The 15,419-nt window shown below is 43.7% G+C and overlaps 1 long non-coding RNA gene across 1 annotated transcript in view; it reads right to left on the reverse strand.

The window, feature by feature from the left end:
• The window catches only part of LOC148145275 (uncharacterized), a 35,574-nt gene extending 23,391 nt beyond the window's left edge, over window positions 1-12,183 (reverse strand). Inside the window, exons 1-2 of the long non-coding RNA XR_015761448.1 lie at window positions 12,091-12,183; window positions 11,934-11,993 (exon numbers count right to left, since the gene is read on the reverse strand). This is a non-coding gene — a long non-coding RNA (uncharacterized LOC148145275). The remainder of the gene's footprint in view (window positions 1-11,933; window positions 11,994-12,090) is intronic.
• Window positions 12,184-15,419: the final 3,236 nt, after the last annotated feature.

Raw genomic sequence — 15,419 nt, forward strand, 5'->3', positions numbered from 1 at the left:
ACCCCCCTAGTTAAATATGTGGATAGTAATCGTACAGACCTCTATATGTGAACGATTACTCTGTCTCTGTATGCAAAGAAATGGAATGTTTACATATGTATGACATGACCAATTGTACAGATCATCAAAATATTTTATGAATAAAGTATATTTTTGAAAGTTAAAAAAATCTTTGTGGATGGTACTATTGACAGCGCCACACTCCTTCAGTAGTTATATCACAGATCAAAACTTTTACTGTTGAGATTTTAACAATGATCACCTTGATATTTTTATGAACGCCTTTTCATTCCCACTAAATTTTTAGTTAGAGTTCCTACAGTGTGGAAATAGGCCATTTGGCCCAACAAGTCCACACCAACCCTCCCAGACCCATTCCCCTATGTTTACCCCTAACAAATGCACCTAACCTTGACACCACTGAAGACTGTGAGGCTGAGGGAGGGGAGTCAGCCCACTGAAGACTGTGGGCAGTTTAGCATGGCCAATTCACTTAACCTGCACAGCTTTGGATTGTGCAAGGAAACCAGAGCACACTCTCACAGAGAATGTGCAAACTCTTTATATAGCCAGTCGTCCAAGGCCTGGAATTAAATCTGGGTCCCTACTGCTGTGAGGCAGCAGTGCTAACCACTGAGCCACTACACCTGGTAATGCAATGACATACTAATTTCCCATCTGTATTTGTGTCGATTTGATTTTTACGTTTCTTTCTTTAAATGGATAAGAAAAATAGGCTGGGAAACAAATAACAAATTAATCTATTTTTATGTATAAATTAAGGGCTAAGTATTGCCCAAGACTCTGGAAAAAAAATAATTGCTCCTCCTGAAGTTAATGAAGTCCACCTGAGCAAATCGATGACATCATTGAAACATCATTAGAACTGGAGGAGTTCCCTGAATGCTGGACTCCCCAGTCTAACTCTGGGTTACCAATTCCAATTAGATGCTTACGTTTCTGGTGGGAGACTATCATTTCCTTTATTCTCTCTCAGGATATGGGTGTTGCAGATAGGACCACCTTTTATTGCCCATCCCTAATTGGCCTTGATTAGCTCACTTGCCCAACACAGAGTCAAGCACATTGCTGTGAAGTTGGAGTTACATATAGAGTGGACCAGATTGAAAATGGAGCAGGCCAGACCCTCTCAAAACATTTCAAGAAAGTAGCCCAGACCCTAACTTTGCTAGTTATTTTAAGCAGGTGTAACGCGGATATTCCAGGAGTGATGCAGCTGGTTAAACCACTTTCATTGTGCAAGCGTTTTTTTTTAAACTTGAAAGCTTTTTTCCTGTTAGCTATAACCAAATTGGCCCTAAAAGTCTTCAGCTTAGACTTTTCAGAGTCTGCATCTTTTATGACCTCTCTGAAAAAACCAAGAACAACATAACCTTATTAAAGGAGCAGCGTCATCACAAGATTCCCTCCCTTAAAGAGCATCATGGATTTTTAATGCCAATTGGTGATCATTTTATGACTGCCATTTCTGAGGCTAGCTTTTATAATGCAGATTGATTATTCAAATTCCTCCAGTTGCTGTGGTGAGTGTTGAGCCTGTGTCCCCTTAAGATTGGCTGAAAGTTTAGAATATTGACCCAATGACTTCCACCAATACTTCTATCTATGTGAACACACAGTGTTCTAACACAGAAATAAAGGTTTTCTCTGAATCATTGTTCCTAACTGACACTGACATGAAGGCAAATGTACGCACATGAGATTTGTCGACAGCATTAAAACAGAGAGTATCGTAAAAATGCATTGTGTCGAGAAGATTGAGAAGTCCTTGGGTATATTTCATATATGGCAAAATTAAACTCAAATGCAAATTTAAAATTCAACATAAAAACATCAAGAAATCTCATCTCTGTGACTGGTATCCTGCAACCCTTTGATTGAAAGAACTTTATACTTTAGCTATAACCTTAATGCTTATCAATTTCAACTCTCATGTTTTCTCTGAATTGTAAAAATGTTCTTTAATCTCCTAATGTGTTGCTTTATGTTTTCATATGATATGGTTGTTACTGACTGGGCCAGTATTTGTCATACATCCCTAATTGCCCTTGAGAATGCAGTGGTGAGCCACCACCTTTAACCACTGAAGTGTGTGTGGTGTACGGACGCTAAATGTTGTTAGGGAGGGAATTCAATGATTTTGACCCAGTGACAGTGAAGGAACAGATATATTTCCAAATCACATGGAGGGGAACTTGCAGTTGATGGTGTTGCCATGTAACTGCTGCCCTTGACCTTCTAGATGATAGTGGTTGTGGGTTTAGAAGATGCTGTCTGAAGGAGTCTTAATGAATTTCTTGGTGCATCTTGTAGATGGTCTATATCTCTGCTAATAAATATCAGTGGAGACTCCAGTCTCCAGCCTGTCTCGATCCCCTACAATTTGCCTATTCAATTAACAAGTCCTTGGTGGATGCCATTTCCCTAGTCCTGCACTCATCCCTGGAACATCTGGACAACAAGGGCATCTGTATCAGACTCCTGCTCATTTACTACAGCTCCATCTTCAACACCATTATCCCCTCCAGACTGATCTCAAAACACCGAGACCTAGGTCTTGGCTTTGCCCTCTGCAACTGGATCCTCAGCTTTCTGACTGACAGATCCGCAATCAGTGAAGATAGACAACTGCTTCTCTACAATAACACTCAACATTGGAGGCCCCAAGAATGCACCCTCAGCCCCCAACTGTACACCCTGTACATCCGTGACTGTGTAGCCAAATTCTGAATGAACTCCATCTATAAGTTCGCTGACAACACCACCAAAGTGGGACAGATGTCAAACAATGATGAGTCAAAATGCAGAAGGGAGATATAGAGCTTGTTGACATGGTGCATGGTCTTTCTCAATGCTAGCAAAACCAAAGAACTGATCATTGATTTCAGAAAGAAAGGAGGAGAACATGCCCCTATCTATATCAATGGAACTGAGGTTAAGAGGGTGGAGAGAGTCAAGTGCCTCAGAGTGACAATAACCAACAACTTGTCCTGTACTTTCCATCTAGATGCAATGGTCAAGAAGGCACAAAAATGCCTCTTCTTCCTCAGGCAGCTCAGAAAATGTAGCATGCCTATAAGAACTCTCATCAATCTCTACAGATGCACCACTGAAAGCATACTGTCCGACCTGGTATGGCAACTGCTCTGCCCAAGACCATAAGAAATTACAAAAGGTGGTGGGCATAGCCCAGACCATCACAGAAGCCAACCTCCCATCCATGGGCCCTTTTTACATGGCTTGCTACCCCGGAAAGGCTGCCAACATCATCATTGTGCCCCGGGAATGAATTCCTACAACCTCTTTTGTCAGGCAGAAGATACAGAAGACTGAGCACACGCACCAGCAGATTCAGGAAATGCTTCTTCCTGGCTGTAATTAAACTGATGAATGGACTCTCTAGCTTCAATAAGCAATGTAACCTGTCTGCCTCTGTCTCAGTCTATTTGATCTGTACTTCCTTGCTTACTATGATCTGCCTGTGCTGCTCATAAACAAAGCTTGTCACTGTACTTTGGTATACATGACAATCAATCAATCAATCAATCAATCAATCAATCAATCAATCAATCAATCAGATGTGAGTGAAAGTTGGGTGCCAATCATGCAAGCTGCTTTGTCATTTGACTGAGATGATGTACTACACTGTAATCCCCCGATTACATATAATGTTCAATAATATTTTCTGTCTGTTAACCTGTACGTTTATTTTTCTCACTTCCATTCTGTTCTGATTCCAAGAAAATGTTTGCCACTTACTTCACAATAATGAAGGAAAGCTGAAAAATTCTCAGGTTTGTCCTTCCGATACATCCTGACTACCCTGTATTATGCTTCCATGTTTTTTTTTGGGATGTTTTGTTTTAGTTGTCCCATAGTAATCTTCCTGCTGAGCATGATAGATCCTCCTTCCCTAATATAGTGACAGGGGATCGAGCTTGGCTTTGTGCCTGTCCCCAGCCCCTGAGATCACTGCCTGTACTGGGTGAAGGGCCACACCCATTCACTGTCCTTTCTCCATCTCTTCTGAATGTAAGGGGTAACTTTTTTCCTCATTTGTTGCCCCTGCTGTTGACTTTTTGCAGACATTTTTCAAGCACACTATCCCGTTTAGTTGTGAACTCTGATATGTGGGTGCCATCTCAGTCTCAATAAATGACTCAAATCCTGGAACAGGACCCGTTTCCCCCAGCCTGGTGACTCACAGATGAGAACGTTATCAATCAAGCCAAGTCAAGCTAACGTTTTTCCTGCCTGTTCCACCAGGGATTTCTGTGCACAATGGTCTAACCTGATGGCAAACATAGTCTAAAAAACCAAAGGCTTTCTCCAGTCCCTATGTTCCACTCAGAATGTTCAGCAGAGCAGAGCAACAGTCACCAAAGATAGCCGACTGCAGAGTTACCTGGACAGATATAATAATTGGAACAAATCGTAGGAAGTCCTGACTTGGCTCGAGCTGTATATACAGATCTGGGTAGTGAATAATAAGGGAGATATTTAAGCAATGGAAAGCAATGGAAAGGACCTGTCTCCTTGAGACACTGCTCATAGTTAAGAGCAACAGTGAACAAAGTTGATCTCTCCAACCTGGAATGGAATGACATTGTCTGATAAAAGATTTCATAAGGGTGGCACAGTGGCTCGGTGATTAGTACTGCTCCCTCACAGCACCGGGGACCCAGGTTTGATTCCACCCTCAGGCTGCATGGAGTTTACACATTCTCCCTGTGTCTGTGTGGGTTTCCTCTGAGTGCTCTGGTTTCCTCGCACAATCCAAAGATGTGCAGGTTAGGTGAACTGGCCATGCTAAATGGCCCATAATGTTCAGGGAGACGTAGGTTGGGTGCATTAGTCAGGGGTAAATGTAGAATAATAGGGTAGGGGAATGGGTCTTGCTGGGTTACTCTTGGAGGGTTGGTGTGGACTTGTTGGGCCAAATGGCCCATTTCCAAGCTGTAGGGTGGGCAAGGTGTATCATGGAAGACATAGTTCTGGAATATTAGTTTTGATTAAACCATGACAGCAGAGCAAGGGCTCATAGGTTTAAACCAGCAAATTGAAGATTGATATCAGAACGTTGTTCTTTACAAACATTTAGGGACCTACATCAGTGAGGAAGTAGAGATGAGTACTTTAAAATATTTATGAACCAATTGAATGGACTTTCCACCTGAATGTGACACAGAGTCAGTGCCTAATAGATGTCACACATGAAGCACTTGCTGACTTTGGGCCAATGTTTGTAAAGTTCTCTACCGCAGGTTTTTCCTTTGGGACCATTGTGGATTATTGATGGAGATTAGATACGATGATAAATCAAAAATCCTTGCAAACTACCAGTTCACCCCCAAGCTCCGTTTCCTCTCCAAAATCCTTAAAAATATGTAATTGCCTTCCAAAGTTGCGACTAGCTTTCTCAGAACTTTTCCTGACAACTTTGAATTCCTTCTTCCTAGCCCTGTCACAGTCATGAATCAGCTTTTATCAGGATCATCCAATAACATCCCTGATGACAGTGTAAAGATAAAATATCCTTCCTCTCCCTTCTTGACCTTTCTGGGGACCTTTCCCATGCTTGGCCACAGCGTGCTCCTCTTTATCATCGTCACATGGTGGGGTAACACTCAGCTGGCTCCATGCTTGTCCATCTGATTCATAACGAGAGGATCACTTGTGAATGGCTCCTGTTTCTACTCCCCCTCAACACCTTCTGGTGTCCCACAAATATCTATCCCTGTTCCCCTTATTTCTCATCCATATGCTTCTTCTTACGGACATGGAGGCTGATGACACCCAGCTCAACTTCACCAACTCCTCTGTTGTTGCTAAATGATCAACATTGGACTTGAGAGGAGATGGTGTTAATGGTGTTGTCATTTGACTAGTAATCAGAGGCTCAGGGTGCAAATCCAACAAGGAAAGTTAATGGAATTCAAATTCAATTGATAAATATGGAATTTCTACAGTGCAGCTTGTAGATGCTACACTCTGCTGTTACTGAGCGTCAGAGCTGGAGGGAGTAAATGTTTGTGGATGTGGATATGATGCCAATCAAGTGGTTGCTTTGTCCTGGATGGCGTTTGAGTTTCTCAAGTGTTGTTGGAACGGCATTCGTGCAACCAAGTGGGGAGAATTCCATCACACTCCTGACTTGGGCCTTCTCAATGGTGGATTCCTCACATCCGGCCTGCTCTTGTTGCCACAGTACTTTCACTCTCCACAAAGCAGCCATTTAATTGACACCCTTTCATCACATTTAACATTCACTCACTCTATCACTGGCACTCAGTAGCAACATGTGTACTTCTGAAAGATGCACAGCAGTAACTTACCACGGCGCCTTCAACAGAATCTTCCAAACCTGCAACCTCTCCCATTTGGAAGGAGAAGGGAAGCAGATTCATGGGAACACCATTTCCTGTAAGTTCCCCTCCAAGCCACTCACCATCCTGACTTGAAAATATAACACTGCTCCTTCACTGTCACTGCGTTGAAATCCTGGAACTTTTTCCCTGACAGCACTGTTCGTGTAACCAGACACCTTGTCTGCAGTGTTTCTACTATACTTCAACACACCATAATCTCTACTACAAAAAAAACTGTTCACGCCAATTAATTATTGAGAAGACTAAAGACCTTGTCTTCTTTGCCCTTGTGGTCAGGTGGCCAGCAGCAGAAACTTCCTACAGGACTGGTTAAAAGCTACAATCAAGCATGCTGGGAATTTTGGTCAAGCTAATTTAAACTCTGACCTCAGCTAAAAATGGAGTCAGGACATGTTGGGACTTGTCCTGTAAGCTGTGATCTGCAGTTTCTTGTGTTGGTCCAACAAAGGAGATGTCATGATGGTCTGCTAGACATACTGGCACCATATTATCTTATATGGCACATCAACTTGGTGTTAATATTTGGGAGTTGCTTACGAGTAAAACTCCATTGGCTAGGACCAAACAGTGTGATCAGGGTTTGGTCAATTCATTGGCTGAGTACCAGAGACGTTTCTGGAGGTTAGCACATTTTGTGGGAAAAGTTAGCAGAATAAAGGATTTTGCAGAAGTGAACCTTCCAGGTCAACATTTGAGAAGCGACATGTCCTGAAGTCATCTTCAGAGATGACAAAGAACCAAGAGGCAAGACCCACACCAAGACCAAACGTTGGCCACGTTACCTGAATCAGGATAGTATTTGTTTCGAGCCAAATTTATTGAGTTTTAGTTAAGATTAAATGTGAATTAAATTGAAATAAGGTAAAATGAGGTTAAATTAAGTGAATTAAAAGTTGAAGTTAAGTTAGGTGAAGTAGAAAGTAAACGTTACAATGAATGTATGTTTTATATTGAGTATTGGTACCTAAAGAAGGGTCTGTTTCAGTAATGTCAGAGTCAACTTCCTTCTTTTGCTTGTCACAGATGGGAAGAACGCTTGGGTAAAATGTTTGAGTATTCCTTTCAGACAAAGTGCACATCAAGCTCCATTTCCTGGCTACCAATTCTATCCTTCTCCCTGTCAACTATCTGAGTCAGCACTGGGTTGTTAACGAGGAGAAAGTGAGGTCTGCAGATGCTGGAGATCAAAGTTGAAACTTTATTGCTGGAACAGCACAGCAGGTCAGGCAGCATCCAGGGAACAGGAGAAGAAGGGCCTGTGCCCGAAACGTCGAATCTCCTGTTCCCTGGATGCTGCCTGACCTGCTGTGCTGTTCCAGCAATAAAGTTTCAACTGGGTTGTTAACGACCTTGATAACATAATTGACAATGAATTGAGCTTGTGACCACATTCTGTGACATCACTAAAACACCCTGATTCCATCTTTGTAACATTACCCAACTTAGTCTCTGCCTGAGCTCATTTGCTGATGAAAGCCCCACCCATGTCATTGTCAGTTGCTATAGTTACTGCTGACCTCCCACATTCTACTCTGTACAAACATGGGGTCATTCAGACTCTCTTGCCCAAGTTCTGACTTGTGCCAAGCCCACACCACACTCATGCTCACCGACCCTACGTTAACATCTGGTCAGCAATATCTCAACATTGAAATTCTAATTTTTGTTTTCCAAGCCATCCCAAACCTTGTCCTTTCCAATTTCTGTGCTTTCATTTACTACCACAGTCCTCCTAGCTATCTGTTCTCATGGAAAATGTGCTTCATGATAATCTACAATTTTAATTGCTCCAACATTGGTCAACCTTCTAACAGATTCCAAGGTTCTCAGCTCTGTCCCTACTCCTCTCCATCTTTCTACCTCTCTTCTTTCCTAGAAATGAATCCTTAAAATCCATCTCTTTGACTAAGCTTCTGGTCAGGCTGTTAATCATCCTATGTGGTTCAGTGATTAATTTTGCTTTATAACAAGCACATTGTCCCTCAGGGTAATGTCCTGGGCCCAGCCATCTTCAGCTGCTTCATCAATGACCTTCCCTCCAGAAGCTCAGATGTTGGGAAGCTCACTGATGCTCGCACAGTGTTCACCACCATTCATGACTCCTCAAATACTAAAGCTGTCCATAATCAAATGTACCAACATCTGGAAAATACCCAGGCTGGGCTGAAAAGTGGGAAGTAACATTCAAGCCATAGGAATGCCTGGTAATGAGTATTTTCAATAAAGAAAAATCTAACCTCTGCCCCTTGACATTCAACTGTGTTACTGTCACTGAGGTCCCCACTATCAACATCCTAGGGCTTGCCATTGACCAGAAACTCAACTGGATTTGCCATAGAAATATAATGACTACAAGGGAAGGTCAGAGATTAGAAATACTGCAGTGAATAACTCACCTCCTGACTCACTGAATGCTGTCCACCATCTACAAGGCACAAGTCAGGAGTGTGATGGAACAGTCCCCACTTGCCTTGATGGGTGCAGCCCCAACAACTCAAGAAGGTTAACACCTTCCAGGACAAAGCAGCCAGCTTGATTAGCACCACATTCACAAGCATCCACTCCCTCCACTGAGGAAATTCACCAAAGATCTTTAGATGGCACCTTCTAAACCCATGATTACTTTCATCTGGAAGAACAAGGGCATCAGATACATGCAAACACCACGATCTGTAGTTCACCTCTGAGCCATTCACCATTCTGACTTAGAAATATATCGCCATTCCTTCAATGTCTCTGGGTCATAGTTCTGGAACTCCCTCCCTGTTGGCATTGCAGGTCTATCTACATCACATGGACTGCAGTGGTTCAAGAAGGTAGCTCACCAAGAAGGCAAATAGGGATGGGCAATAAAAGTCAATTAAAAAATTATGATGTTTTATTATGTTAAAGGTGTTATATAAATGCAGAGTGCTAATGTTGTTGTTTACTAGTCAATAACTACAGCACGGTGGCTCAGTGGTTAGCACTGCTGCTTCACAGCGCCAGAGACCCGGGTTCAATTCCAGCCTCGGGCAACTGTCTGTGTGGAGTTTGCACATTCTCCCCTTGTCTGCGTGGGTTTCCTCCGGGTGCTCCAGTTTCCTCCCACAGTCCAAAGATGTGCAGGTTAGGTAACTTGGCCATGCTAAATTGCCCATGGTGTTAGGTGTAGGGGAATGGGTCTGGGTGGGTTGCTCTTCGGAGGGTCAGTGTGGACTTGTTGGGCCGAAGGGCCTGTTTCCACACTGTAGGGAATCTAAATCCAATTATATCATGCAACTACCAAGAACAGATACGCTGAATAAGATTGACCATAATCTTTACCATCTAACAACTCCTGTGTTTCCATGGTGAGCTGGGATAAGCCAGATGGCCTCATGTGTCTTTGATTACATTTTGAAATCCAGGTCTTCTGAGGCTGGTACAGTCCAAACTGAACTCGGGGAAAGTTTTGACCTGAGTGTGGCTTCTTGATCAGGGGGTGGCACAGTGGTTAGCACTGTTGCTTCACAGCCAGACTCCTGGACTCAATTCCACCCTCAGGTGACTGTGTGGAGTTTTCACATTCTCCCCGTGTCTGTGTGGGTTTCCTTCGGGAGCTCCGGTTTCCTCCCACAATCCAAAGATGTGCAGGTTAGGTGGATTGGTCATGGGATAGGGTGGGCTACTGTTCAGGTCAGTGCAGACTGATGGGCTGAATGGCCCCCATCCGCACTGTAGGGATTCTATATCTGAGGAGGTAACTTTCTAGTGCTTTCATCCCTAGACTATTAAGCCAGAGAGCAGGAGAATCGACGTTTTGGGCATGAGCCCTTCTTCAGGCTCATGCCCAAAACGTCGATTCTCCTGCTCCTTGGATGCTGCCTGACCTGCTGTGCTTTTCCAGCAACACATTTTGAGCTCTGATCTCCAGCATCTGCAGTCCTCACTTTTTTCCCTATTAGGCCAGAGACCCAGGTAATGTTCAGGTGGACCAATTTCTCTACATAGGGGAGACCAAATGTAAACTCAGGGCATGTTTCGCCAGGCATCTCAAATGGGCCACCTGCAGGGGCCAACCTGACCTCCCAGTCACCGCCCATTTTAATTGCCCTTCCCGTTCCCTCTCCGACACGACCATCCTCAGACTCCTCCATTGCCAAAGTGAATCACAACGCAAATTGGAGGAACAACCTCAGCCTACAGCCCAGAGCACTCAACATTGAGTTCTCCAATTTCAAATAGCCTCTCTTCCCATCCCCCTACTCCCTTTCCAGCCCCTCCCCTTTCCTTTCATTCCTGTGACCAATCCTTCCTTCCAGCTACCAACCGGATTCATTCCTCCCGCCGACCAACCAGGCTGTACCTGGTGTGTTCACCTATCCCTACCTCACCTCTCTCCCAACCAGTACCCTCCACCACTCTCCCCCTTTATCTGCAGCTCCCCTTACACCGACCCCAGTCCTGAAGAAGGATTACACCTGAAACATTGACTTCTCCACCTCCTGATGCTGCCTGCCTTGCTATGTTCTTTCACCATCCTGCTTCCCTACCTTGGATTCCAGCATCTGCAGTTTATTTGTGACATACTGGGTCACAAATGGCATACTGGCCCAATGCTCCAGCAAAGTAGCCCCATTCTGATATAGCAGAACAAAGACCTCTCTTCATTGATGTATGAAACATTCGCCAACCAATCACAGCAGAGGTTCAGTAAGATATAGACTTCCTCAGCACTGGCTCAAGAACCTGCCCTTCCCCAAACTCAGAATTGCCCACTGATTTAACTTCTATGTGAATGCGTTTACTACATTCAATAAATTTCTGAATTTAAGTCACTGATCTTTCCCAGGTAACTAGCCTTGGACGAATTGTTTTGTTCAGAGCTGTAAGCACACATTGAATTAGATCTACATTCTTCAATTTCAAAATGGGATGGAATGAATACAAAATACGTAGTAAAAGAAAAATGTATCAAGAACATTAAGGGGGAGATTCTTGAGGGCACTGTGATGGAGCAGGACAAGAAGCCACAATCCTCTATGTTGTTGTGGTAAAGTCTCTGGGTTAATAATGCAGTGACCCAGGTTAAAGCTGTGGGAATGTGAGTTCAAATTCCATCAGGGTGTTTGTGTCTAAATTCATAGGTCATAGGATCCCTGCAGTGTGGAGAACAGGCCATTTGGCCCATTGAGTCCATACCAAGCATCCCACCCTGATCCAACCCCCTACCATGGGCTTGAATTTAGGAGAATGAGGGGGGACCTCTTCGAAACAGATAAAATCCTGATTGGACTGGACAGGCTGGATTCGGAAAGAATGTTCCCAATGTTGGGGAAGTCCAGAACTAGGGGAAACTAGCTTTAATTGTTCTGGATCAGTGGTGCTGGAAGAGCAGAGCAGTTCAGGCAGCATCCAACGAGCAGCACTGTGCTCTTCCAGCATCAATGATCCAGAATCTGGTTTCCAGCATCTGCAGTCATTGTTTTTACCTAGTTTTAGTTGTTGTCAAAACCCATCCGACTCACTGCTGTCCTTAAGGAGGAAATCTGCATATCTTACCCACTCTGGCCTACATATGGCTCTGGTCCCACAGCAAAGTGATTGAATCTTGACTCTCCTCTGAAATGAACCAGAAAATCACTTAGTTCAAAGGAAGTTAAGGATGGAATACAGAAACAAAGAAAATAGTTGCAAGAGTAGGTTATTTGACCCAGACCTGGAACCCTGAGTACAAGCCTAGTCGATCCAGCCTTTCTTCATTTGTCAGTCAGTCCTGCCATCCCGGGAATCGGTCTGGTGAACCTTCACTGGACTCCTTCAAGAGCAAGAATGTCCTTCCTCAGACTGGCAGACCAAAACTGCACACAGTACTCAAGGTGTGGCCTCAGCAAGGCCCTGTATAATTGCAGCAAGATTATCCTACTTCTACACTCAGATCCTCAGACATCCCTATTCCTTTACTCAGATCCTTTGAGTGTCAAAGGCTGTCCTTGCCAGGAACACTCACTGCACACAAAAGCATTAGAGGAAAAGCTGCTCAGCAATAGTTTCCACAGAATAATTGGCAATTAATAAAGTACCACAAATATTCCCAGATTGCATGTTACTTTGTGACTGTGAGTCAGTCCCTTTTTCTGTGGTTTTTGTGGGAAAATTCCCTTATTTTTGTGAAACAGTGAATCCTCTGACTTACTGCAAGCCAAACCATAGGAGACTAGTTGTTCATACAATAATTTCCTGCATAATGCCACATTGACTGGACATGTTTTGGCTCGGGCCATTACAGATTATATTGATGGAAACTCGACATCATAGTTCTCCAAAACATTAGAATAATGCTTTAACCTCCCAGAGTTACCCAAATCACTGGAATCCTGTTCACTCTTCCACAGATAAATGAAATTCAACTATTCAAGACAATATTTAATGGAATCGCTGAAACAGAATAGTGCAACATGCTCATTATTCTTTTATTAACATGCTAAAACAACTCGTGTTTCATCAAAATAAGTGACTGTCATTTGTATGTTCACTTAATAGGAGGCAAAATGGCTGCTTTAGTATTAAATCTTATCATCCTGAGTAGTCAATTGTCCCACCTTTGAAGGGATTAAATGAAGACACATGTTCAATTGGTAGATACCTAGTTTCAGTCAAAAAGAGCTTTGAATATTCCATTGCCAACAGAAAAACAGACAGACTGTCTGGATATGCAGATACCTAATTAACGGAGGATCTACATTCTGTACATATACAGGTGTTAACAGCACCTTTCGGGTCTGTATAGATCATAAAATCATAGAATATCTACAGGGTAGATATAGGCATTCAGTCCATTAGGTCCACACTGACCCTCCAAAGAGCATCCCACCCAGATCAACTCCGTAAGCCTGTATTGCCCAGGCTAATCCACTTAGCCTGCACAATATTGGGCAATTTAATATGGCCAGTTAACCAAACCTAAACATCTTTGGATTGCAGGAGGCAACCAGTGCACCAGGAAGAAACCCACGCAGATACGCGAGAATGTGCAAACTACACACAGACAGTGGTCTAAGGGTGAAACTGAACCCTGGCGCTTGAGGCAGCAGTGCTAACCACTGAGCCCCCGTGCTGACCTTGGATCTGGAATATATGGCTGGTGTGGAGGTAAGAGTTTATTGAATATGCAGATAAGCTTCTGAGATAAGCTGTGATGTAACCGTGACCTCATTAGTCATTTAGAATCATAGAGTCATAGAGATGTACAGCATGGAAACAGACCCTTCGGTCCAACCTGTCCATGCCGACCAGATATCCCAACCCAATCTAGTCCCACCTGCCAGCACCCAGCCCATACCCCTCCAAACCCTTCCTATTCATATAACCATCCAAATGCTTCTTAAATGTTGCAATTGTACCAGCCTCCACCACATCTTCTGGCAGCTCATTCCATACATGTATCACCCTCTGTGTGAAAAAGTTGCCCCTTAGGTCCCTTTTATATCTTTCCCCTCTCACTCTAAACCTATGCCCTCTAGTTCTGGATTCCCCAACCCTAGGGAAAAGACTTTGTCTATTTACCCTATCCATGCCCCTCATAATTTTGTAAACCTCTATAAGGTCACCCCTCACCCTCCGACGACGCTCCAGGGAAAACAGCCCCAGCCTGTTCAGCCTCTCCCTGTAGCTCAAATCCTCCAACCCTGGCAACATCCTTGTAAATCTTTTCTGAACCCTTTCAAGTTTCACAACATCTTTCCGATAGGAAGGAGACCAGAATTGCACACAATATTCCAACAGTGGCCTAACCAATGTCCTGTACAGCCGCAACATGATCTCCCAACTCCTGTACTCAATACTCTGACCAGTAAAGGAATGCATACCAAACGCCTTCTTCACTATCCTATCTACCTGTGACTCCACTTTCAAGGAGCTATGAACCTGCACTCCAAGGTCTCTTTGTTCAGCAACACTCCCTCGGACCTTTCCATTAAGTGTATAAGTCCTGCTAAGATTTGCTTTCCCAAAGTGCAGCACCTCGTATTTATCTGAATTAAACTCCATCTGCCACTTCTCAGCCCATTGGCCCATCTGGTCCAGATCCTGTTGTAATCTGAGGTAACCCTCTTCGCTGTCCACTACACCTCCAATTTTGATGTCATCTGCAAACTTACTAACCGTACCTCTTATGCTGGCATCCAAATCATTTATGTAAATGACAAAAAGTAGAGGACACAGCACCGATCCTCGTGGCACTCCACTGGTCACAGGCCTCCAGTCTGAAAAACAACCCGCCACCACCACCTTTGAGTCTTCTATCTTTGAGCCAGTTCTGGATCCAAATGGCTAGTTCTCCCTTTATTCCATGAGATCTAACCTTGCTAATCAGCCACCCATGGGGAACCTTGTCGAACACCTTACTGAAATCCATATAGATCACATCTACTGCTCTGCCCTCATCAATCTTCTTTGTTACTTCTTCAAAAAACTCAATCAAGTTTGTGAGACATGATTTCCCATGCACAAAGCCATGTTGACTATCCCAAATCAGTCCTTGCCTTTCCAAATACATGTACATCCTGTCTCTCAGGATTCCCTCCAACAACTTGCCCACCACTGAGGTCAGGCTCACCGGTCTATAGGTCCCTGGCTTGTCTTTACCGCCCTTCCTAAACAGTGACACCACGTTTGCCAACCTCCCGTCTTCCGGCACCTCACCTGTGACTATGGATGATACAAATATCTCAGCAAGAGGCCCAGCAATCACTTCTCTAGCTTCCCACAGAGTTCTCGGGTACACCTGATCAGGTCCTGGGGATTTATTCACTTTTAACCGTTTCAAGACATTTGTTGGGACTCTGCTAGGAGGTTGGAACCAGTACAGCTCAGAGCATGCTGCTCTGTAGCGCTAACAATCTAGAAGACTGTCCTGACATTTTTATGAAGTTTTAAAGAACCCATTTGAGAACAGCAGGCACCCTCATCAATATGAATTAGAACAGCAGACCCTCAATATCATTGATATTGGGATAAGTATCGAGATCCTGTAGCATCTATATTTTG

This window comes from Chiloscyllium plagiosum, unplaced genomic scaffold (genome assembly GCF_037043375.1).
Source record: "Chiloscyllium plagiosum isolate Xiang-an unplaced genomic scaffold, Cpla_swu_hap1 HiC_scaffold_25, whole genome shotgun sequence".
Lineage (NCBI taxonomy): Eukaryota > Metazoa > Chordata > Chondrichthyes > Orectolobiformes > Hemiscylliidae > Chiloscyllium > Chiloscyllium plagiosum.